The sequence below is a fragment of the Phyllobates terribilis genome, unplaced genomic scaffold, assembly GCF_046119375.1.
Source record: "Phyllobates terribilis strain yellow unplaced genomic scaffold, ASM4611937v1 Scaffold_1__5_contigs__length_1240528914, whole genome shotgun sequence".
Lineage (NCBI taxonomy): Eukaryota > Metazoa > Chordata > Amphibia > Anura > Dendrobatidae > Phyllobates > Phyllobates terribilis.
This window is the reverse complement of record NW_027362761.1, coordinates 845,750,254-845,775,468: the sequence shown is the minus strand read 5'-3', so window position 1 is coordinate 845,775,468 and position 25,215 is coordinate 845,750,254.

The following is a 25,215-nucleotide window of genomic DNA, read 5'->3' as shown; positions in this document are numbered from 1 at the left end:
AGTGCGTCTTGGTACTCCCGCATTTTGCGCTCCCGGTTCAACAGTGTTATGAGGCTTTGTAAGTTGTCCCGGTAGCGAGGATCTAGGAGGGTGGACACCCAATAATCAGCCATGTTGAGAATGTGGGCGATGCGGCGGTCATTTCTCAGGCATTGCAGCATGAAATCAACCATGTGCTGCAGACTGCCAATTGGCAAAGAAACGCTGTCCCCTGCTTGAGGCGTGATCTCTGCCTGCTCTGCATCCCCCTACCCTCGCTCTAGATACTGACTACTAGAGCATTGTGTACCTCCCTCCTCTGGACGATGTCTTCCTCATCCATTGACTCCTCCTCATCCTCCTCACAAAGTGTCCCCTGCCTAGGCCTTTGTGAGGAACCACGTTGCGCAGACTGTAGAGAAGCAGATGGCATTTGTGACTCCTCATCCTCCACCTCTTCCAAAACCTCGTCCCTTAGTGCTTGCAGTGTTTTTTCAAGCAAGCAGATAAGGGGGATAGTCATGCTGACTAGTGCATCATCTGCACTTGCCATCCACGAGGAATAATCGAAGGCACGCAAAACGTGGCAAATGTCCTTCATAGAGGCCAACTCAGTGGTGGTGAAGTGTGAACGGCGCGCACTGCGACTTGTTTGCGCCTGCTGCAGCTGTTACTCCATTACTGCTGCCTGCTGCTCACACAACCTCTCCAACATATGTAACGTTGAATTCCACCTGGTGGGTAGGTCACATATTATGCGATGTTCCGGAAGATGTAATCGGCGCTGCAGAGCTGCAATGCGTGATCTTGCGTTGCTGGAACGCCGCAAGTGAGCGCACTCTATGCGGACCTTGTGAAGCAGTGCATCAAGATCCGGATAGTCCCTCAAAAAACTCTGCACGACCAAGGTGAGCACATGTGCCAGACATGGGATGTGAGTGAGGTTGCCTAGGCCCAGAGCTGCCACCAGATTTCGGCCATTGTCACACACTACCATGCCTGGCTGGAGATTCGCTGGCACAAACCACACGTCGCTCTGCTGCTTGATGGCATTCCAGAGCTCCTGCGCTGTGTGGCTTCGATTCCCCAAAGAAATTAATTTTAATACGGCCTGTTGACGTTTGGCCATGGCTGTGCTCATATCGGTCATCATAACAGGTAACCGTTCACGGGTCGATGTGGAGGTAAACCGTGATGGCTCCTGCAGCGCTGATTCAGAGGAACTGGAGTATGAGGAGGAGTCAATGTGTACAGACTGGATTCCTGCAATCCTTGGAGTTGGCAGAACACGTACAGCGCCACTCTCAAGATCTGTACTCGGCTCCACAACATTTACTCAATGGGCAGTGAGGGAAAGGTATCGTCCCTGTCCATGCTTACTGGTCCACGCATCGGTGGTCAAGTGGACCTTGCTACTGACGGCGTTTTGTAGCGCATGTTTAATTTTTCCCTCCACTTGATGTTGCAGGGCAGGGACGGCTTGCCTGCTGAAATAAAAGCGGCTGGGCACGTTGTATTGTGGGACTGCCAATGTCATAAAGCTACGGAAGGTGTCAGTCTCCACCAGCCTGAATGATAGCATTTCAAGGGCCAGTAGTTTAGCAATGCCAGCATTCAGAGCCTGTGCTCGGGGGTGGTTTGCCGAGTATGGGCGCCTTTTCTCCCATGCCTGTGCTAACGATGGCTGTAGACTGGCCTGGGAGTGTGGGGATGACTGGGAAAGTGGTGCTGTGGGTGGAATTACACTGTGTCTGTGTACAACAGTGCCAAAGATTCTTCCATGGCGATCCTGTGAGGAAGCCAAACCAGCTGTGTGTGAGCTGGAGGAAGAGGCTACAACACGAGCTGAAGAGGTGGTAGGTGGCGCTGTAGGTTGGCCTAGGTCTTCAGTGTGTTTTTGTAACTCCACCGCGTGCTTGGTCCGCACATGTTTTCACATATTTGTGGTATTGAGGTTGCTGACACTTTTCCCTCTTTTCACCTTCTGATTACACAGCTTGCATTTGACAAAGCAAATGTCATCTGCAACTGCGTCAAAAAAGGACAAGGCACTGCAAGTCTTGGGAGCGCCCGCTTTGGATTTTGGAAGAGCCATGCTCCTAATGGGTGCCGAAGTGGAGGCTACAGGCAACCAAGTCTGCCCCCTCCCTCTCCCTCCTTTGTGGGCTGTTCGGGGAATCTCTTCCTCAGAGCTGTTCCACCACTTTCCTGTCCATAACACCATGATGGGTCAAGGACCTCATCATCTACACCACCCTCTTCAAACAACTGCTTCTCCTGGGTAGTCTCGACAGCACAGTAGAAAAGTGCCACCAGAAAGTGGCACCTGAGTCTCATCATCAGATGCGTACTGAGGTGTGCTGCTGACCATAGGCACTGGCCCACCCGCCTCTTCAGATTCAGAGAGACAAAACGGTTGCGCATCACTGCATACTACCTCTTCTTCAAATTCTCGAATTCTGCTTGGCTGGCCCCCTCTTTCCAAGCCAAGAGATTCAGAGAACAGAAGTAGAGATGGCTCCTGTCCAGGGCTCTCTGACTGCCTGGGCAATTTGGCAGGTGGTGAAGAGATAGATGGGTGCTCTTCAGTGCTCAGGACCTGAGAGGATCTGGAATTAATTGAAGTTGATGCGTTAGGTGCCATCCATCTGACAACGGCTTTAATTTGGTCCTCCCGCAGCAGTGGGGTACGGCTAGCTCCTACAAAGCTGCGCATAAAGGACTGTTCCCTGGTAAAACTGGGGGAGGCTGAGTCACTGGTGCCCGCACCAGGCACAGAATTACCACGTCCTCTCCCTGCAGGCACAGAATCCTCACGTCCTCTCCCTGCAGAAACTCCACGCCCACGCCCACGACCACGACCACATGCCTTACTCCCTGCCTTCTTCATCTTGGTAGACTGATAAAGATAGGCAGAAAAGTACTAAGGGCTTAGTGTGCTTATTCCTGAACAGCTGCTAACAGGTATAAGAAACACTAATTTTATAAAGTGTGGACTAGACTTTAATATGAGCTAATGTGGCCTACACAACTGTAAAGTAGAGTGTTTGGTGAACTTTATTTAGGTTTTTTTTGTCACAAAAAGACACTGGATGTGCCCAAAGATGTAACACCGATAGTATGACAAACTTTTTGTAGCTATTACAATGTAGGAAGGTAACTAGTGTTGAGCCACCCCCGTAGTGTTCGAGTTCGGTTCGGTTCGTCGAACACCCGTGTGTTCGCCGAACTGTTCGTCGAACTGTTCGTCGAACACCTTCGAACACCGTTAAAACCAATGGCAGGCAAACAAAAACACATAGAAACACATAGAAAACACCTTCAAAGGTGTCCAAAAGCTGACAAACTGCTCAGAAGACATAACTAACACATGGAAAAGTGACAAGTACATATAGTCATGCGAAAAGAAAAGAGGTGGAGGAGTAAAAGGAGGGGGAGACACAGATATAGGCATGTCATGCCCTTCTAAAATCCAAAAAGTGAGAAGCCGACACGTTCAGTCCGCTCCTGCCCGTGCCACCTCCGCGTCGCCGGGTTTGTGTCAGAGCCGCGGTGAACCCTGACGGCCAGCCCCCCTCTCCCAATACTGGTGCCTGTCCGCTGGTGGGTCGAGCGAGGCCCCCTTTGGTGGAGGCAGCTCTAAGCTTTTTAATTTAAATTGTCTCTCTAATTTGAATGAATACACTTTAAATCCATTTACAAGGATCTATTGGAGGGCAAGTCTCATGCCAGCAGCCGCGTAATTCCAGCTCCAGTAGCGTCCACTAAAGCTACTGCAGTTAAAAAGCTTTTATAAGGATCGAGCTCGGCTGTCCACCGCAAGGCATCCTACTGCCTGTCCCAGCCCCTATGCCTTGGGGTGCCTCCTGATGCTCTTCACTGAGTATCCCGTGGTCCCGAAGCATTTCCTTTGAAAAAATTAAGTGTCCAAACTACAGGTGGTGTAGCTTGCTTAACAGCCGGGATAATCCGCTGACTAGCAGACACTGCTACTAGGCACAAAGTATTTCCTGGGCTAGATGCAGTTAAAAATTTGTAATTAGATACTCTCGTTGGATGCTGAGAAAGCATTCCATAGAGTCTCCTGGCACGCCATATATGATTCTCTTAAAAAGCTTGGGGTAGGGGTCTAGGGGACCCTTTTATAGCCAAAATCACGGCCCTTTATCGCAATACGTCACCTAGGCTGAAGATAAATGGAACTGTAGCACCCTGAGGGCTCGGTTGCTACAGAGGTATTGCACCTCACCCAGAGGTGTGATATCTCACTCTCAGGTAAGGATGTAGTGTGGATCAGGACCCGACACCTGCATGCATTACACCACATTGCCGTGGGGCAGGGCGACCAATATGCCCCTGAGATGGGCACAACAGTCCCTGTCCCTGGCTGGAGTGGGGGGAGGGAACACTGAGGAAGGGGAACCCTGTAGTGCAGGAGCAGGGAGGAAGCAGTTCCTGGGTGCATTGAGAAGGGAGTATAAATGGTGGGCACCATCTTAGTTCAGTGCAGAGAAGTCTGAGCAGAAGTGGCAGGGAGCAGGGGCTCTGCATGAGCTCTGCTCCGGAGGCGAGCCTAGTAACAGAGGCCCAGGCCTGGAAGAGGGAGAAGGAAGGAAGAGGAGTGGAGAAGGCTCCAGGAACGAGGAACGAAGGGATCCCAGGGGTGCGGACGGGCGAGTCGCCACCGCACGCCCGAATCCACCTGTGTGGAGGGGTCAGGCCAAAGGGGGAGACCGGTCCCCGAAACTAGTGGAGGCAGGAAACGACCCTCAGCTAGAAACAGGAGGCTGTGACATTTTATGTGGCGCAGCCCCTCGCTACACCCGCTAGGAAGGCACCACATAGGGTCAGGGAAACTGGCGCCAAGTTTACCAAGAGGAGGCCCGAGGCAGCCGGACAGAAGGGTTGGTAAGAAAGGCCAGACAAAGGACACACAAAGGGGGTCCTGTGAAGCTCTCCAAAGTTATCTGGGAGTTGTCTGAGCCCCTCACCTGGTGAGCACAGTACGACGTGGGCAGCCGTTACCTGCAGACGTGGTCTGGATAATAAGAACTGTGAGTAAAGGCCCTGGACTGCATCACTGACTCCGTGTCATTACTGCTGCTGCCCTGCACCATCACCCCCATCCTCAGCATACACTGCCCTGAGGCTGTACTCCTCCCGTGGGGAGTTATGCTATGCTCTGCTGCACCCACAACACCAGCCTCAGCGGTCTGCCCTGGAGCGGCGGTTCACTCTGACCGCAATCCACGGGTGGCGTAGTCGGACATTTAAACATCAAAACCACATAAATAGTTTCGCCACTGGTTTGACCGCCCTGAGCCACGGAACCGGGTCGCCGCCACGGAGACTACAACCACCAGCATCCACCAAAAAGGGTCCGGCTCCGGGTGTCCCAAGGCCCAGGGGGCGCGTCAGAACATTTTCATCACCTTTCACAATCACCAATGGGACAAGGCAGGCATGTTCTCTGTCCCCTCTCTTATACATCCTAGTGACGGAGCACCTGCTCTCATCAATTCGCCATAACCCCAATATTAGGTGGATTGAGGTGGGAGGCACCGAGTACAAGTGCTCTCTATTTGCTGATGATGTCCTAGTATATATCACTCAATCACATATATCCATCCAGGCTGTTATGGCTGAAATAGATCACTTTGTTACATGGTCAAATTTTAAAATCAATGCAGCGAAGTCTGAGGCCCTCGATGTCTCCCTCCCCAAATCCATATAGGATTCCATCCAGTCCAACTTTCCCTTTGCCTGGCCCTCACAGGGTATCAAATACTTAGGAATTCCTATTCATAGAGACCTCTCCCATCTATGTTATCTTAATTTTGGGCCCTTTATTGAACAACTCCATACAGACCACGGTTGACAAGTTAGAACTGTAAGATTCACTACGTGAACCACTGGTGTTTTGTGGAAAAGCACATGTACACTGTGTTCCAAATTATTATGCAAAAAGTGTTTAGGAGTGATAAGGGAAGAATTTGTTTGTTTGTCAGTTAAACTCATTGATGGTGATGTGTGTCAGGGCTCTTTATATCACTGTAAGCAATTGCAGACACCTGTGCTAATTAGTTTGGCAGGTGTGTCCAATGAAAGGCAAGACTACTTAAGAAGGCTGTCTCACATTATTAAGCAGCCTACATTTTCTGCCAAAATGGGAAAGAAAAAGGATGTGTCGGCTGCTGAGAAGCAACAAATTGTGGAGTGTTTAGGTCAAGGCATGACTACAATCAACATTGTGCGATGATCAGGATGAAGTGTCTTGGCAATCAAGAAGTATGTAGCTGATTCACAGTACACACGTGTGCGTGCTGATAAGGGCAAATTGAGGACTCTTTCCTACAGGCAATTACGTCAGGTTGAAAGAGCAGCAGCAAAAAAGCCTTGTCATAGCAGCAGACAAGTTTTTGAAGCTGCTGGTGCCTCCAACGTCCCCCGAACAACAAGATGCAGGGTCCTTCAGAGGTTTGCAGCGGTGCATACGCCATCCTGTCGACCTCCTCTATCCACTTCACACAAGCAGAAACTGCTCCAGTGGGCCAAACATTACATGAAGACTGATTTCAAAACTGTTTTGTTCACGGATGAGTGCCGTGCAGCGCTCGATGGTCCAGATGGATGGAGTGGAGGATGGCTGGTTGATGGACACCCCACGCAAACACGGCTACAGCGCCAACAAGGAGGAGGTGGAGTAATGTTTTGGGCTGGAATCATGGGGAGAGAGATTGTCGGCCCCTTTAGGATCCCTGAAGGCGCTAAAGATGAACTCCATAATGTATGTGGATTTTCTCAAACAGCACTTCCTGCCATGGTTCAAGAAGAAGAACCGTGTATTTCACAGCAAGATCATTTTTTTGCATGATAATGCACCATCTCATGCTGCACATAAAACATCTGCATCTCTGGCTGATATGGGCATAAAAGGGGACAAACTTATGGTGTGACCCCCATGCTCCCCTGACCTCTACCCCATTCAGAACCTTTGGAGCATCATTAAAAGGAGTGTCTATGATGGCGGGAGGCAGTTCACATCTAAGCAACAGCTCTGGGAGGGTATTCTGTCCTCATGCAAAACAATTGAAGCAGAAACCATCCAAAACCTGACAAATTCAATGGACGAGAGAGTTCAGAAGCTCCTTTCGAACAAGGGGTCCTATATGAAAATGTAACATCACCTAGAATAAAGTTTTGAGTTGAAAACTGTTTGATTTCAGTTTCTAACAACCTGCTAATGCTTATAATTTCAAAAATGACCATTTTTTTGGTCTTTATTAAAATGAAAAGGTTGATCGAAAATTTGGGGGATCTAAGAGTGTGGCAACCCAGTAGTCATGATTACTTCGAATTCTGACAATATGAGGGTCATGCTGCAGGTAGTGCAGCAAGAAGGCATTTATGTGTCTTGCGCATCTCGGAGCCCCAAAATTATTTTCCGGGCTAGATGCAGCTAAAAATTATTATTAATTTTAAATCTGGTGAAGCTTTAGTATAGATGGCCTAATAGGATCAGTGCTGCACACTGCTACAAAGCCCAAATTATTTTCCAGTCAAGATACAGATAAACATGATTAGTAATTTTAAATCTGGTGGAGCTTATTATAGATGGCCTAATAGAATCAGTGCTGCACACTGCTACAAAGCCGAAATTATTTTCCAGCCAAGATACAGATAAACATGATTAGTAATTTGAAAGCTTAAAACGGTTGGTAGGGTGATTTTAACCAATCATTAAGCTTTTACTCTCCCCAGGATGACACAGGGGTAGAAAAGTCGTTTCGGATCCATGATTTGTTCATCTTTATGAACGTGAGTCTGTCTACATTATCAGTGGAGAGCCGCGTGCGCTTATCTGTCAGCACACCACCAGCAGCGCTGAACACACGTTCAGACAGAACGCTGGCTGCGGGGCATGACAAGATCTCCAAGGCGTAAGTGGCTAGCTCCGGCCATTTATCCAGATTGGAAGCCCAAAAAGAGCAAGGGTCCAGTGACACAGTCATGGCTTCAATGTTTACTTGGAGATACTCCTGTACCATCGTCTCTAGTCGTTGACTATGTGTCAGACTTCTTGTCTCCTGTGGCCTTGCAAAGGATGGGCTAAAAAAGTGGTGAAATGATTCCGCAAAATTGATGTTACCAGCAGATAATGTGGTTCTGTTACGGTTTGAGTGCTGAACACTTGACGGTCCCACGGTTGGCAAGTTGGAACTGTGAGATTCACTACGTGCACCACTGGTATTTTGTGGAAAAGCACATGTAAGATTCTGCAACAGTCTCTGCTGATACTCCTGCATGCGTGCATCCCTTTCTATGGCAGGAATAATTTCTGCAAATTTACTTTTGTACCGGGGATCTAACAGTGTGGCAACCCAGTAGTCAGGATTATTTCTAATTCTCACAATTCGAGGGTCATGTTGCAGGTAGTGCAGCAAGAAGGCACTCATGTGTGTTGCGCATCCAGGAGCACCAAGTCCCTGTTGTGTTGGTGGCGAGGTAACAGTCATGCTTCCTTCCTCTGTCCTCTCCCCCCAACCTCGCACAACAGAAATGTGATCAAGGTCTCCCTCATCTGATGAGTCTTCCATCAGTTCGTCCTCCACTTCTTCCTGGGCTCCTGCACCTTCCTCACTAGTTTGGCTGCTACCATGCGCCCTGGTAAAACCATCTCCCCCACCCTCACATGCCTGCCGCCTTGGTGCTGCCGACCGTCTGGACCTTGCAGATGTTAGCCCTTCCGCATACAACTCCTCCTCCTCTACTTCCTCCACCTCCTCTTGTGCCACCACCTGACTCCGAATACTGTTTAACATGTGCTCCAGCATGTAAATCACCGGAATAGTCATGCTGATAATGGCATCGTCAGCACTAAATATCTTCGTCGCCATTTCAAAACTGTGCAGAAGGGTGCATAGGTCCCTGATCTGAGACCACTCCTCCAGCGTGATTTGCCCCACCTCTGGATCTCGTTGGCCCAGGCTATTCGTCAGAACGTATTGCACCAGGGCTTGTCGGTGCTGCTACAGTCGCTGCAACATGTGCAGAGTTGAATTCCACCGGGTAGGCACATCGCATATTAGCCGGTGAAGTGGCAGGCCCAACGACTTCTGTAGAGATGTAAGTCGCTGAGCTGCGGGATGCGAACGGCGGAAGTGAGTACACAGCGACCGTGCCCTCTGCAGAAGGCCATCTAGTCTGGGATAGTGGGCTAAAAATTGCTGGACAACCAGGTTCAACACGTGAGCCATACAAGGCACGTGTGTGACATTGCCCCGGCGAAGGGCCGCACCCAGGTTTGCAGCATTGTCGCACATGGCCTTCCCTGGTTTCAGGTCCAGTGGAGACAACCATTCATGAAATTGGTTCTCCAGAGCTGACCACAACTCCTCAGCTGTGTGACTCACATTTCCCAGACATTTCAATGTAAAAACCGCCTGATGACGTTGAGCCCTACTGCCAGCATAGTAAGGAGGTGTGCAAGATCCCTTCTGCGCAGTTAGAAAGCTTGTGGCATGACCAGACAGGCTTTGGGTGCAGGTGGAAGACCGAGAGGAGGTTGAGGAGGCAGAAGCAGTGGAGGAACTTTGACATAAAGAGGATTGACGCACAACTCGTGGGGATGGCAAGACTTGAACAGCAGCCCCTTGTCCTGCTGTCACCATAGTTACCCAGTGCCCAGTCAGCGACATGTAACGCCCCTGTCCATGCCTACTCGTCCAAGTGTCTGTGGTGAAATGCACCCTGTCACACACAGAGTTTCTCAAAGAAGCGGTGATGTTGTGTGCGACATGCTGGTGGAGCGCAGGCACACCTTTCTTTGAGAAGTACTGCCGACTGGGCATCTGGTACTGGGGCACTGCGACGGACATAAGGTCTCGAAAATCCTCTGTGTCCACCAGGCGGAAAGGCAGCATTTCTGTAGCCAAGAGCTTGCAGATGGTGAAATTCAACCTCTTAGCTTTCTCATGGCTAGGAGGAAATGGTCATTTACTTGTCCACATCTGAGGGACCGAGGGCTGGCTATTGTGCTTAGACGGGGTTGATAAGGGTGTCCCCGGCAAACTGCCGGTCTGTGAGGAAGATGCAGGCGGACATGTTAGGTTGCCTTGATCCAAAGGTGGTGCTATCGATGTCGGACAGCGCTCAACACCAGCTGGTGTTACCACCTCCAAAGAAAATGATGACCTGCCAATCACGCTGGCTGTTGCAGGTAAAGAGGTGGCAGGTCTGCGCCCCAAAACAGGTGTGACTGCTGTCCCCCCAGTCACAGAGGATGAAGAGGCCGCGGATGCACAAGATATGGCAGACGGTGGTTGGCCCGGCCGGCTAGGCCGCATTGTAGCACACTGAGCTTCCCACTGCAACTTATGCTTCATGTCCATGTGCCGGTTCATGCATGAAGTACTCAAACTATGTATTTTTTGGCCTCTACTTAGCTTTTGCTGACAAATGTTACAGATAACACGAGTTGGGTCATCTTTACCGATCTGAAAAAATGCCCAGGCTATGCAAGGCTAAGCACCCATGCGACCTGAAGAGCCACCACGACTTGTGGTGAGAGGCAGAGTTGTGTTTGAGGATGCAGTTGTTGACGTGCTTCCAGTACTACGTCTCTGTCCAGGAAGGCGCAACCTGACCTCGTCGTCACTAGCATCTTCCTCCACCTCCTCTGCTGACCTCATCTCTTGGCTGACTGTGGGTTGACAGTAAGTGGGATCTCCAACCTCATCATCATCACCCTGTGCGTTATCACACCCGTCGTCCTCAGAGCCAACCTGTTCCTGCCCTGACAAAAAACTAAAGTTGTCGCTCCAATCAGGAATTTGAGTCTTATCATCGTCTTCCTCATTGTCTCCACCAACAGGAGTTACAGTTTGGGAATGAGGGTCTATATTATGGTCAGAACCCTCTGCGTCTGGTCCTGGATCCGACTCATAAAGATTCTGGGCATCAGTGCAGATCATTTCCTCGTCTGGATTCACAGAAGCGCTGGAGTCGACCTCTGATTCCCAGGCTATAGTATGAGTAAACAGCTCTGCAGACTCAACCATCTGTTCTACCTCATACTCAGGCAGCTGGAGATTTGGGAGCTGTGAGGAAGCAAGTGCGATTGGGGTGACACCTTTGAGGACTGGAGTATTTGTGATGTTGAAGTTGATGTGGAGGAGAGCCCACTTAAAGGAGCACTTGATATCCGTTGAAGCACCTGCTGTTTTTGTGCCTCATCTGGAATTTGTAGCGATTGGCGTGGCCGTAAGAAAGGGATCTTATCACATTGTCCGCTAAAAGAAGTAGACATTTTAGTTTGGCTGGAAGATGGTCTTTCTTCTGCAGATGTTACTGTTGCTTTAACACCTACCCCACGGACACAACCTTTTTTCCCCTTCCCAACACGCCTATTCCCCTTTCCACCAGCAGCAGGCCTTTTTCCACTCATTTTGGTGGTTAACTAATTCACAACTCTGGAGTTGTTTGCACAAAAAAACAATGGATGGGAACCGAGCAGAGCTGAGTGGCCAAACTGTGGTATTAGGCCAAAACTATTGGCTGGGTTGGATGCAGAAAAAAATTATATTCAATTTGCAACCTGATGGAGGTCAGTATAGATGGACTAATAGAACAAGTCCCACACACAGCTAGAAGCCCAAATATTTTTTCAGAGGTAGATGCAGAAAAATTTTTTATTCAGTTTGCAACCTGATGGAGGTCTGTATAGATGGATTAATAGAACAAGTCCCACACACAGCTACAAGCCCAATATTTTTTCAGAGGTAGATGCAGAAAAAAAATATATTCAGTTTGCAACCTGATGGAGGTCAGTATAGTTGGACTAATAGAGAAAGTCCCACACACTGCTAGAAGGCCAAATATTTTTTCAGAGCTAGATGCAGACAAAAAATTATTTTGAATTTGCAACCTGATGGAGGTCAGTATAGGTGGACTAATAGAACAAGTCCCACACACTGCTAGAAGGCCAAATATTTTTTCAGAGCTAGATGCAGAAAAAAATTATATTCAGTTTGCAACCTGAAGGAGGTCTGTATAGATGGATTAATAGAAAAAGTCCCACACACAGCTAGAAGCCCAAATATTTTTTCAGAGGTAGATGCAGATAAAAATTATTTTTAATTTGCAACCTGATGGAGGTCAGTATAGACGGACTAATAGAGATAGTCCCACACACTGCTAGAAGGCCAAATATTTTTTCAGAGCTAGATGCAGATAAAAATTATATTCAATTTGCAACCTGATGGAGGTCAGTATAGATGGACTAATAGAACAAGTCCCACACACAGCTAGAAGCGCAAATATTTTTTCAGAGGTAATGTAGATGCAGATAAAAATTATTTTTAATCTGCAACCTGATGGAGGTCAGTATAGATGGACTAATACAACAAGTCCCACACACAGCTAGAAGCCCAATATTTTTTCAGAGGTAGATGCAGAAAAAAATATATTCAGTTTGCAACCTGATGGAGGTCAGTATAGATGGAGTAATAGAACAAGACCCACACACAGCTAGATGCCCAAATATTTTTTCAGAGGTAGATGCAGATAAAAATTATTTTTAATTTGCAACCTGATGGAGGTCAGTATAGATGGACTAATAGAGAAAGTCCCACACACTGCTAGAAGGCCAAATATTTTTTCAGAGGTAGATGAAGATAAAAATTATATTCAATTTGCAACCTGATGGAGGTCAGTATAGATGGACTAATAGAACAAGTCCCACACACAGCTAGAAGCCCAAATATTTTTTCAGAGGTACTGTAGATGCAGATAAAACTTATTTTTAATTTGCAACCTGATGGAGGTCAGTATAGATGGACTAATAGAACAAGTCCCACACACAGCTAGAAGCCCAAATATTTTTTCAGAGGTAGATGCAGAAAAAAAATATATTCAGTTTGCAACCTGATGGAGGTCAGTATAGATGGACTAATAGAGAAAGTCCCACACACTGCTAGAAGGCCAAATATTTTTTCAGAGCTAGATGCAGACAAAAAATTATTTTGAATTTGCAACCTGATGGAGGTCAGTATAGGTGGACTAATAGAACAAGTCCCACACACTGCTAGAAGGCCAAATATTTTTTCAGAGCTAGATGCAGAAAAAAATTATATTCAGTTTGCAACCCGATGGAGGTCAGTATAGATGGACTAATAGAACAAGTCCCACACACAGCTAGAAGCCCAAATATTTTTTCAGAGGTAGATGCAGAAAAAAATTATATTCAGTTTGCAACCTGATGGAGGTCTGTATAGATGGATTAATAGAACAAGTCCCACACACAGCTAGAAGCCCAATATTTTTTCAGAGGTAGATGCAGATAAAAATTATTTTTAGTTTGCAACCTGATGGAGGTCAGTATAGATGGACTAATAGAGAAAGTCCCACACACTGCTAGAAGGCCAAATATTTTTTCAGAGCTAGATGCAGATAAAAATTATTTTTAATTTGCAACCTGATGGAGGTCAGTATAGATGGACTAATAGAGAAAGTCCCACACACTGCTAGAAGGCCAAATATTTTTTCAGAGCTAGATGCAGATAAAAATTATTTTTAATTTGCAACCTGATGGAGGTCAGTATAGATGGACTAATAGAGAAAGTCCCACACACTGCTAGAAGGCCAAATATTTTTTCAGAGCTAGATGCAGAAAAAAATTATATTCAGTTTGCAACCTGATGGAGGTCAGTATAGATGGACTAATAGAACAAGTCCCACACCCAGCTAGAAGCCCAAATATTTTTTCAGAGGTAGATGCAGATAAAAATTATTTTAAATTTGCAACCTGATGGAGGTCAGTATAGATGGACTAATAGAGAAAGTCCCACACACTGCTAGAAGGCCAAATACTTTTTCAGAGCTAGATGCAGATAAAAATTATTTTTAATTTGCAACCTGATGGAGGTCAGTATAGATGGACTAATAGAGAAAGTCCCACACACTACTAGAAGGCCAAATATTTTTTCAGAGCTAGATGCAGAAAAAAATTATATTCAGTTTGCAACCTGATGTAGGTCAGTATAGATGGACTAATAGAACAAGTCCCACACACAGCTAGAAGCCCAAATATTTTTTCAGAGGTAGATGCAGAAAAAAATTATTTTTAATTTGCAACCTGATGGAGGTCAGTATAGATGGACTAATAGAGAAAGTCCCACACATTGCTAGAAGGCCAAATATTTTTTCAGAGCTAGATGCAGATAAAAATTATTTTTAATTTGCAACCTGATGGAGGTCAGTATAGATGGACTAATAGAGAAAGTCCCACACACTGCTAGAAGGCCAACTATTTTTTCAGAGCTAGATGCAGAAAAAAATTATATTCAGTTTACAACCTGATGGAGGTCTGTATAGATGGATTAATAGAACAAGTCCCACACACAGCTAGAAGCCCAATATTTTTTCAGAGGTAGATGCAGAAAAAAAATATATTCAGTTTGCAACCTGATGGAGGTCAGTATAGATGGACTAACAGAGAAAGTCCCACACACTGCTAGAAGGCCAAATATTTTTTCAGAGCTAGATGCAGAAAAAAATTATATTGAGTTTGCAACCTGATGGAGGTCAGTATAGATGGACTAATAGAGAAAGTCCCACACACTGCTAGAAGGCCAAATATTTTTTCAGAGCTAGATGCAGATAAAAATTATTTTTAATTTGCAACCTGATGGAGGTCAGTATAGATGGACTAATAGAGAAAGTCCCACACACTGCTAGAAGGCCAAATATTTTTTCAGAGCTAGATGCAGATAAAAATTATTTTTAATTTGCAACCTGATGGAGGTCAGTATAGATGGACTAATAGAGAAGGTCCCACTCACTGCTAGAAGGCCAAATATTTTTTCACAGCTAGAAGCAGAAAAAATTATATTCAGTTTGCAACCTGATGGAGGTCTGTATAGATGGATTAATAGAACAAGTCCCACACACAGCTAGAAGCCCAATATTTTTTCAGAGGTAGATGCAGAAAAAAAATATATTCAGTTTGCAACCTGATGGAGGTCAGTATAGATGGACTAATAGAGAAAGTCCCACACACTGCTAGAAGGCCAAATATTTTTTCAGAGCTAGATGCAGAAAAAAATTATTTTCAGTTTGAAACCTGATGGAGGTCAGTATAGATGGACTAATAGAACAAGTCCCACACACAGCTAGAAGCCCAAATGTTTTTTCAGAGGTAGATGCAGATAAAAATTATTTTTAATTTGCAACCTGATGGATTTCAGTATAGATGGACTAATAGAGAAAGTCCCACACACTGCTAGAAGGCCAAATATTTTTTCAGAGCTAGATGCAGATAAAAATTATTTTTAATTTGCAACCTGATGGAGGTCAGTATAGATGGACTAATAGAGAAAGTCCCACGCACTGCTAGAAGGCCAAATATTTTTTCAGAGCTAGATGCAGATAAAAATTATTTTTAATTTGCAACCTGATGGAGGTCAGTATAGATGGACTAATAGAGAAAGTCCCACACACTGCTAGAAGGAAAATATTTTTTCAGAGCTAGATGCAGATAAAAATTATTTTTAATTTGCAGCCTGATGGAGGTCTGTATAGATGGATTAATAGAACAAGTCCCACACACAGCTAGAAGCCCAATATTTTTTCAGAGGTAGATGCAGAAAAAAAATATATTCAGTTTGCAACCTGATGGAGGTCAGTATAGATGGACTAATAGAGAAAGTCCCACACACTGCTAGAAGGCCAAATATTTTTTCAGAGCTAGATGCAGATAAAAATTATTTTTAATTTGCAACCTGATGGAGGTCAGTATAGATGGACTAATAGAGAAAGTCCCACACACTGCTAGAAGGCCAAATATTTTTTCAGAGCTAGATGCAGAAAAAAATTATATTCAGTTTGCAACCTGATGGAGGTCTGTATAGATGGATTAATAGAACAAGTCCTACACACAGCTAGAAGCCCAATATTTTTTCAGAGGTAGATGCAGAAAAAAAATATATTCATTTTGCAACCTGATGGAGGTCTGTATAGATGGATTAATAGAACAAGTCCCACACACAGCTAGAAGCCCAATATTTTTTCAGAGGTAGATGCAGAAAAAAAATATATTCAGTTTGCAACCTGATGGAGGTCAGTATAGATGGACTAATAGAGAAAGTCCCACACACTGCTAGAAGGCCAAATATTTTTTCAGAGCTAGATGCAGAAAAAAATGATATTCAGTTTGCAACCTGATGGAGGTCAGTATAGATGGACTAATAGAACAAGTCCCACACACAGCTAGAAGCCCAAATATTTTTTCAGAGGTAGATGCAGATAAAAATAATTTTTAATTTGCAACCTGATGGAGGTCAGTATAGATGGACTAATAGAGAAAGTCCCACACACTGCTAGAAGGCCAAATATTTTTTCAGAGCTAGATGCAGATAAAAATTATTTTTAATTTGCAACCTGATGGAGGTCAGTTTAGAAGGACTAATAGAGAAAGTCCCACACACTGCTAGAAGGCCAAATATTTTTTCAGAGCTAGATGCAGATAAAAATTATTTTTAATTTGCAACCTGATGGAGGTCAATATGGATGGACTAATAGAGAAAGTCCCACACACTGCTAGAAGGCCAAATATTTTTTCAGAGCTAGATGCAGAAAAAAATTATATTCAGTTTGCAACCTGATGGAGGTCTGTATAGATGGATTAATAGAACAAGTCCCACACACAGTTAGAAGCCCAATATTTTTTCAGAGGTAGATGCAGAAAAAAAATATATTCAGTTTGCAACCTGATGGAGGTCTGTATAGATGGATTAATAGAACAAGTCCCACACACAGCTAGAAGCCCAAATGTTTTTTCAGAGGTAGATGCAGATAAAAATTATTTTTAATTTGCAACCTGATGGAGGTCAGTATAGATGGACTAATAGAGAAAGTCCCACACACTGCTAGAAGGCCAAATATTTTTTCAGAGCTAGATGCAGATAAAAATTATTTTTAATTTGCAACCTGATGGAGGTCAGTTTAGAAGGACTAATAGAGAAAGTCCCACACACTGCTAGAAGGCCAAATATTTTTTCAGAGCTAGATGCAGATAAAAATTATTTTTAATTTGCAACCTGATGGAGGTCAATATAGATGGACTAATAGAGAAAGTCTCACACACTGCTAGAAGGCCAAATATTTTTTCAGAGCTAGATGCAGAAAAAAATTATATTCAGTTTGCAACCTGATGGAGGTCAGTATAGATGGACTAATAGAACAAGTCCCAAACCCAGCTAGAAGCCCAAATATTTTTTCAGAGGTAGATGCAGATAAAAAATATTTTTAATTTGCAACCTGATGGAGGTCAGTATAGATGGACTAATAGAGAAAGTCCCACACACTGCTAGAAGGCCAATTATTTTTTCAGAGCTAGATGCAGATAAAAATTATTTTTAATTTGCAACCTGATGGAGGTCAGTATAGATGGACTAATAGAGAAAGTCCCACACACTGCTAGAAGGCCAAATATTTTTTCAGAGCTAGATGCAGAAAAAAATTATATTCAGTTTGCAACCTGATGGAGGTCTGTATAGATGGATTAATAGAACAAGTCCCACACACAGCTAGAAGCCCAATATTTTTTCAGAGGTAGATGCAGAAAAAAAATATATTCAGTTTGCAACCTGATGGAGGTCTGTATAGATTGATTAATAGAACAAGTCCCACACACAGCTAGAAGCCCAAATGTTTTTTCAGCGGTAGATGCAGATAAAAATTATTTTTAATTTGCAACCTGATGGAGGTCAGTATAGATGGACTAATAGAGAAAGTCCAACACACTGCTAGAAGGCCAAATATTTTTTCAGAGCTAGATGCAGATAAAAATTATTTTTAATTTGCAACCTGATGGAGGTCAGTATAGATGGACTAATAGAGAAAGTCCCACACACTGCTAGAAGGCCAAATATTTTTTCAGAGCTAGATGCAGAAAAAAATTATATTCAGTTTGCAACCTGATGGAGGTCAGTATAGATGGACTAATAGAACAAGTCCCACACACAGCTAGAAGCCCAAATATTTTTTCAGAGGTAGATGCAGATAAAAATTATTTTTAATTTGCAACCTGATGGAGGTCAGTATAGATGGACTAATAGAGAAAGTCCCACACACTGCTAGAAGGCCAAATATTTTTTCAGAGCTAGATGCAGATAAAAATTATTTTTAATTTGCAACCTGATAGAGGTCAGTATAGATGGACTAATAGAGAAAGTCCCACACACTGCTAGAAGGCCAAATATTTTTTCAGAGCTAGATGCAGAAAAAAATTATATTCAGTTTGCAACCTGATGGAGGTCAGTATAGATGGATTAATAGAACAAGTCCCACACACAGCTAGAAGCAAAATATTTTTTCAGAGGTAGATGCAGAAAAAAAATATATTCAGCTTGCAACCTGATGGAGGTCTATATAGATGGATTAATAGAACAAGTCCCACACACAGCTAGAAGCCCAAATGTTTTTTCAGAGGTAGATGCAGATAAAAATTATTTTTAATATGCAACCTGATGGAGGTCAGTATAGATGGACTAATAGAGAAAGTCCCACACACTGCTAGAAGACCAAATATTTTTTCAGAGCTAGATGCAGATAAAAATTATTTTTAATTTGCAACCTGATGGAGGTCAGTATAGATGGACTAATAGAGAAAGTCCCACACACTGCTAGAAGGCCAAATATTTTTTCAGAGCTAGATGCAGATAAAAATTATTTTTAATTTGCAACCTGATGGAGGTCAGTATAGATGGACCAATAGAGAAAGTCCCACACACTGCTAGAAGGCCAACTATTTTTTCAGAGCTAGATGCAGAAAAAAATTATATTCAGTTTGCAACCTGATGGAGGTCTGTATAGATGGATTAATAGAACAAGTCCCACACACAGCTAGAAGCCCAATATTTTTTCAGAGGTAGATGCAGAAAAAAAATATATTCAGTTTGCAACCTGATGGAGGTCTGTATAGATGGATTAATAGAACAAGTCCCACACACAGCTAGAAGCCCAATATTTCTTCAGAGGTAGATGCAGAAAAAAAATATATTCAGTTTGCAACCTGATGGAGGTCAGTATAGATGGACTAATAGAACAAGTCCCACACACAGCTAGAAGGCCAAATATTTTTTCAGAGCTAGATGCAGATAAAAATTATTTTTAATTTGCAACCTGATGGAGGTCAGAATAGATGGACTAATAGAGAAAGTCCCACACACTGCTAGAAGGCCAAATATTTTTTCAGAGCTAGATGCAGAAAAAAATTATATTCAGTTTGCAACCTGATGGAGGTCAGTATAGATGGACTAATAGAACAAGTCCAACACACAGCTAGAAGCCCAAATATTTTTCAGAGGTAGATGCATATAAAAATTATTTTTAATTTGCAACCTGATGGAAGTCAGTATAGATGGACTAATAGAGAAAGTCCCACACACTGCTAGAAGGCCAAATATTTTTTCAGAGCTAGATGCAGATAAAAAATATTTTTAATTTGCAACCTGATGGAGGTCAGTATAGATGGACTAATAGAGAAAGTCCCACACACTTCTAGAAGGCCAAATATTTTTTCAGAGCTAGATGCAGATAAAAATTATTTTTAATTTGCAACCTGATGGAGGTCAGTATAGATGGACTAATAGAGAAAGTCCCACACACTGCTAGAAGGCCAAATATTTTTTCAGAGCTAGATGCAGAAAAAAATTATATTCAGTTTGCAACCTGATGGAGGTCAGTATAGATGGATTAATAGAACAAGTCCCACACACAGCTAGAAGCCCAATATTTTTTCAGAGGTAGATGCAGAAAAAAAATATATTCAGTTTGCAACCTGATGGAGGTCTGTATAGATGGATTAATAGAACAAGTTCCACACACAGCTAGAAGGCCAAATATTTTTTCAGAGCTAGATGCAGATAAAAATTATTTTTAATTTGCAACCTGATGGAGGTCAGTATAGATGGACTAATAGAGAAAGTCCCACACACTGCTAGAAGGCCAAATATTTTTTCAGAGCTAGATGCAGAAAAAAATTATATTCAGTTTGCAACCTGATGGAGGTCAGTATAGATGGACTAGTAGAACAAGTCCCACACACAGCTAGAAGCCCAAATATTTTTTCAGAGGTAGATGCAGATAAAAATTATTTTTAATTTGCAACCTGATGGAGGTCAGTATAGATGGACTAATAGAGAAAGTCCCACACACTGCTAGAAGGCCAAATATTTTTTCAGAGCTAGATGCAGATAAAAATTATTTTTAATTTGCAACCTGATGGAGGTCAGTATAGATGGACTAATAGAGAAAATCCCACACACTGCTAGAAGGCCAAATATTTTTTCAGAGCTAGATGCAGAAAAAAATTATATTCAGTTTGCAACCTGATGGAGGTCAGTATAGATGGACTAATAGAACAAGTCCCACACACAGCTAGAAGCCCAAATGTTTTTTCAGAGGTAGATGCAGATAAAAATTATTTTTAATTTGCAACCTGATGGAGGTCAGTATAGATGGACTAATAGAGAAAGTCCCACACACTGCTAGAAGGCCAAATATTTTTTCAGAGCTAGATGCAGATAAAAATTATTTTTAATTTGCAACCTGATGGAGGTCAGTATAGATGGACTAATAGAGAAAGTCCCACACACTACTAGAAGGCCAAATATTTTTTCAGAGCTAGATGCAGAAAAAAATTATATTCAGTTTGCAACCTGATGGAGGTCAGTATAGATGGACTAATAGAACAAGTCCCACACACAGCTAGAAGCCCAAATATTTTTTCAGAGGTAGATGCAGATAAAAATTATTTTTAATTTGCAACCTGATGGAGGTCAGTATAGATGGACTAATAGAGATAGTCCCACACACTGCTAGAAGGCCAAATATTTTTTCAGAGCTAGATGCAGATAAAAATTATTTTTAATTTGCAACCTGATGGAGGTCAGTATAGATGGACCAATAGAGAAAGTCCCACACACTGCTAGAAGGCCAACTATTTTTTCAGAGCTAGATGCAGAAAAAAATTATATTCAGTTTGCAACCTGATGGAGGTCTGTATAGATGGATTAATAGAACAAGTCCCACACACAGCTAGAAGCCCAATATTTTTTCAGAGGTAGATGCAGAAAAAAAATATATTCAGTTTGCAACCTGATGGAGGTCTGTATAGCTGGATTAATAGAACAAGTCCCACACACAGCTAGAAGCCCAATATTTTTTCAGAGGTAGATGCAGAAAAAAAATATATTCAGTTTGCAACCTGATGGAGGTCAGTATAGATGGACTAATGGAGAAAGTCCCACACACTGCTAGAAGGCCAAATATTTTTTCAGAGCTAGATGCAGAAAAAAATTATATTCAGTTTGCAACCTGATGGAGGTCAGAATAGATGGACTAATAGAGAAAGTCCCACACACTGCTAGAAGGCCAAATATTTTTTCAGAGCTAGATGCAGATAAAAATTATTTTTAATTTGCAACCTGATGGAGGTCAGTATAGATGGACTAATAGAGAAAGTCCCACACACTGCTAGAAGGCCAAATATTTTTTCAGAGCTAGATGCAGAAAAAAATTATACTCAGTTTGCAACCTGATGGAGGTCAGTATAGATGGACTAATAGAACAAGTCCAACACACATCTAGAAGCCCAAATATTTTTTCAGAGGTAGATGCATATAAAAATTATTTTTAATTTGCAACCTGATGGAAGTCAGTATAGATGGACTAATATAGAAAGTCCCACACACTGCTAGAAGGCCAAATATTTTTTCAGAGCTAGATGCAGATAAAAATTATTTTTAATTTGCAACCTGATGGAGGTCAGTATAGATGGACTAATAGAGAAAGTCCCACACACTGCTAGAAGGCCAAATATTTTTTCAGAGCTAGATGCAGAAAAAAATTATATTCAGTTTGCAACCTGATGGAGGTCAGTATAGATGGACTAATATAACAAGTCCCACACACAGCTAGAAGCCCAAATATTTTTTCAGAGGTAGATGCAGATAAAAATTATTTTTAATTTGCAACCTGATGGAGGTCAGTATAGATGGACTAATAGAGAAAGTCCCACACACTGCTAGAAGGCCAAATATTTTTTCAGAGCTAGATGCAGATAAAAATTATTTTTAATTTGCAACCTGATGGAGGTCAGTATAGATGGACTAATAGAGAAAGTCCCACACACTACTAGAAGGCCAAATATTTTTTCAGAGCTAGATGCAGAAAAAAATTATATTCAGTTTGCAACCTGATGGAGGTCAGTATAGATGGACTAATAGAACAAGTCCCACACACAGCTAGAAGCCCAAATATTTTTTCAGAGGTAGATGCAGATAAAAATTATTTTTAATTTGCAACCTGATGGAGGTCAGTATAGATGGACTAATAGAGATAGTCCCACACACTGCTAGAAGGCCAAATATTTTTTCAGAGCTAGATGCAGATAAAAATTATTTTTAATTTGCAACCTGATGGAGGTCAGTATAGATGGACCAATAGAGAAAGTCCCACACACTGCTAGAAGGCCAACTATTTTTTCAGAGCTAGATGCAGAAAAAAATTATATTCAGTTTGCAACCTGATGGAGGTCTGTATAGATGGATTAATAGAACAAGTCCCACACACAGCTAGAAGCCCAATATTTTTTCAGAGGTAGATGCAGAAAATAAATATATTCAGTTTGCAACCTGATGGAGGTCTGTATAGATGGATTAATAGAACAAGTCCCACACACAGCTAGAAGCCCAATATTTTTTCAGAGGTAGGTGCAGAAAAAAAATATATTCAGTTTGCAACCTGATGGAGGTCAGTATAGATGGACTAATAGAGAAAGTCCCACACACTGCTAGAAGGCCAAATATTTTTTCAGAGCTAGATGCAGAAAAAAATTATATTCAGTTTGCAACCTGATGGAGGTCAGAATAGATGGACTAATAGAGAAAGTCCCACACACTGCTAGAAGGCCAAATATTTTTTCAGAGCTAGATGCAGATAAAAATTATTTTTAATTTGCAACCTGATGGAGGTCAGTATAGATGGACTAATAGAGAAAGTCCCACACACTGCTAGAAGGCCAAATATTTTTTCAGAGCTAGATGCAGAAAAAAATTATATTCAGTTTGCAACCTGATGGAGGTCAGTATAGATGGATTAATAGAACAAGTCCCACACACAGCTTGAAGCCCAATATTTTTTCAGAGGTAGATGCAGAAAAAAAATATATTCAGTTTGCAACCTGATGGAGGTCAGTATAGATGGACTAATAGAGAAAGTCCCACACACTGCTAGAAGGCCAAATATTTTTTCAGAGCTAGATGCAGAAAAAAATTATATTCAGTTTGCAACCTGATGGAGGTCAGAATAGATGGATTAATAGAGAAAGTCCCACACACTGCTAGAAGGCCAAATATTTTTTCAGAGCTAGATGCAGATAAAAATTATTTTTAATTTGCAACCTGATGGAGGTCAGTATAGATGGACTAATAGAGAAAGTCCCACACACTGCTAGAAGGCCAAATATTTTTTCAGAGCTAGATGCAGAAAAAAATTATATTCAGTTTGCAACCTGATGGAGGTCAGTATAGATGGACTAATAGAACAAGTCCAACACACATCTAGAAGCCCAAATATTTTTTCAGAGGTAGATGCATATAAAAATTATTTTTAATTTGCAACCTGATGGAAGTCAGTATAGATGGACTAATATAGAAAGTCCCACACACTGCTAGAAGGCCAAATATTTTTTCAGAGCTAGATGCAGATAAAAATTATTTTTAATTTGCAACCTGATGGAGGTCAGTATAGATGGACTAATAGAGAAAGTCCCACACACTGCTAGAAGGCCAAATATTTTTTCAGAGCTAGATGCAGAAAAAAATTATATTCAGTTTGCAACCTGATGGAGGTCAGTATAGATGGACTAATATAACAAGTCCCACACACAGCTAGAAGCCCAAATATTTTTTCAGAGGTAGATGCAGATAAAAATTATTTTTAATTTGCAACCTGATGGAGGTCAGTATAGATGGACTAATAGAGAAAGTCCCACACACTGCTAGAAGGCCAAATATTTTTTCAGAGCTAGATGCAGATAAAAATTATTTTTAATTTGCAACCTGATGGAGGTCAGTATAGATGGACTAATAGAGAAAGTCCCACACACTACTAGAAGGCCAAATATTTTTTCAGAGCTAGATGCAGAAAAAAATTATATTCAGTTTGCAACCTGATGGAGGTCAGTATAGATGGACTAATAGAACAAGTCCCACACACAGCTAGAAGCCCAAATATTTTTTCAGAGGTAGATGCAGATAAAAATTATTTTTAATTTGCAACCTGATGGAGGTCAGTATAGATGGACTAATAGAGATAGTCCCACACACTGCTAGAAGGCCAAATATTTTTTCAGAGCTAGATGCAGATAAAAAATATTTTTAATTTGCAACCTGATGGAGGTCAGTATAGATGGACCAATAGAGAAAGTCCCACACACTGCTAGAAGGCCAACTATTTTTTCAGAGCTAGATGCAGAAAAAAATTATATTCAGTTTGCAACCTGATGGAGGTCTGTATAGATGGATTAATAGAACAAGTCCCACACACAGCTAGAAGCCCAATATTTTTTCAGAGGTAGATGCAGAAAAAAAATATATTCAGTTTGCAACCTGATGGAGGTCTGTATAGATGGATTAATAGAACAAGTCCCACACACAGCTAGAAGCCCAATATTTTTTCAGAGGTAGATGCAGAAAAAAAATATATTCAGTTTGCAACCTGATGGAGGTCAGTATAGATGGACTAATAGAGAAAGTCCCACACACTGCTAGAAGGCCAAATATTTTTTCAGAGCTAGATGCAGATAAAAATTATTTTTAATTTGCAACCTGATGGAGGTCAGTATAGATGGACTAATAGAGAAAGTCCCACACACTGCTAGAAGGCCAAATATTTTTTCAGAGCTAGATGCAGAAAAAAATTATATTCAGTTTGCAACCTGATGGAGGTCAGTATAGATGGACTAATAGAACAAGTCCAACACACATCTAGAAGCCCAAATATTTTTTCAGAGGTAGATGCATATAAAAATTATTTTTAATTTGCAACCTGATGGAAGTCAGTATAGATGGACTAATATAGAAAGTCCCACACACTGCTAGAAGGCCAAATATTTTTTCAGAGCTAGATGCAGATAAAAAATATTTTTAATTTGCAACCTGATGGAGGTCA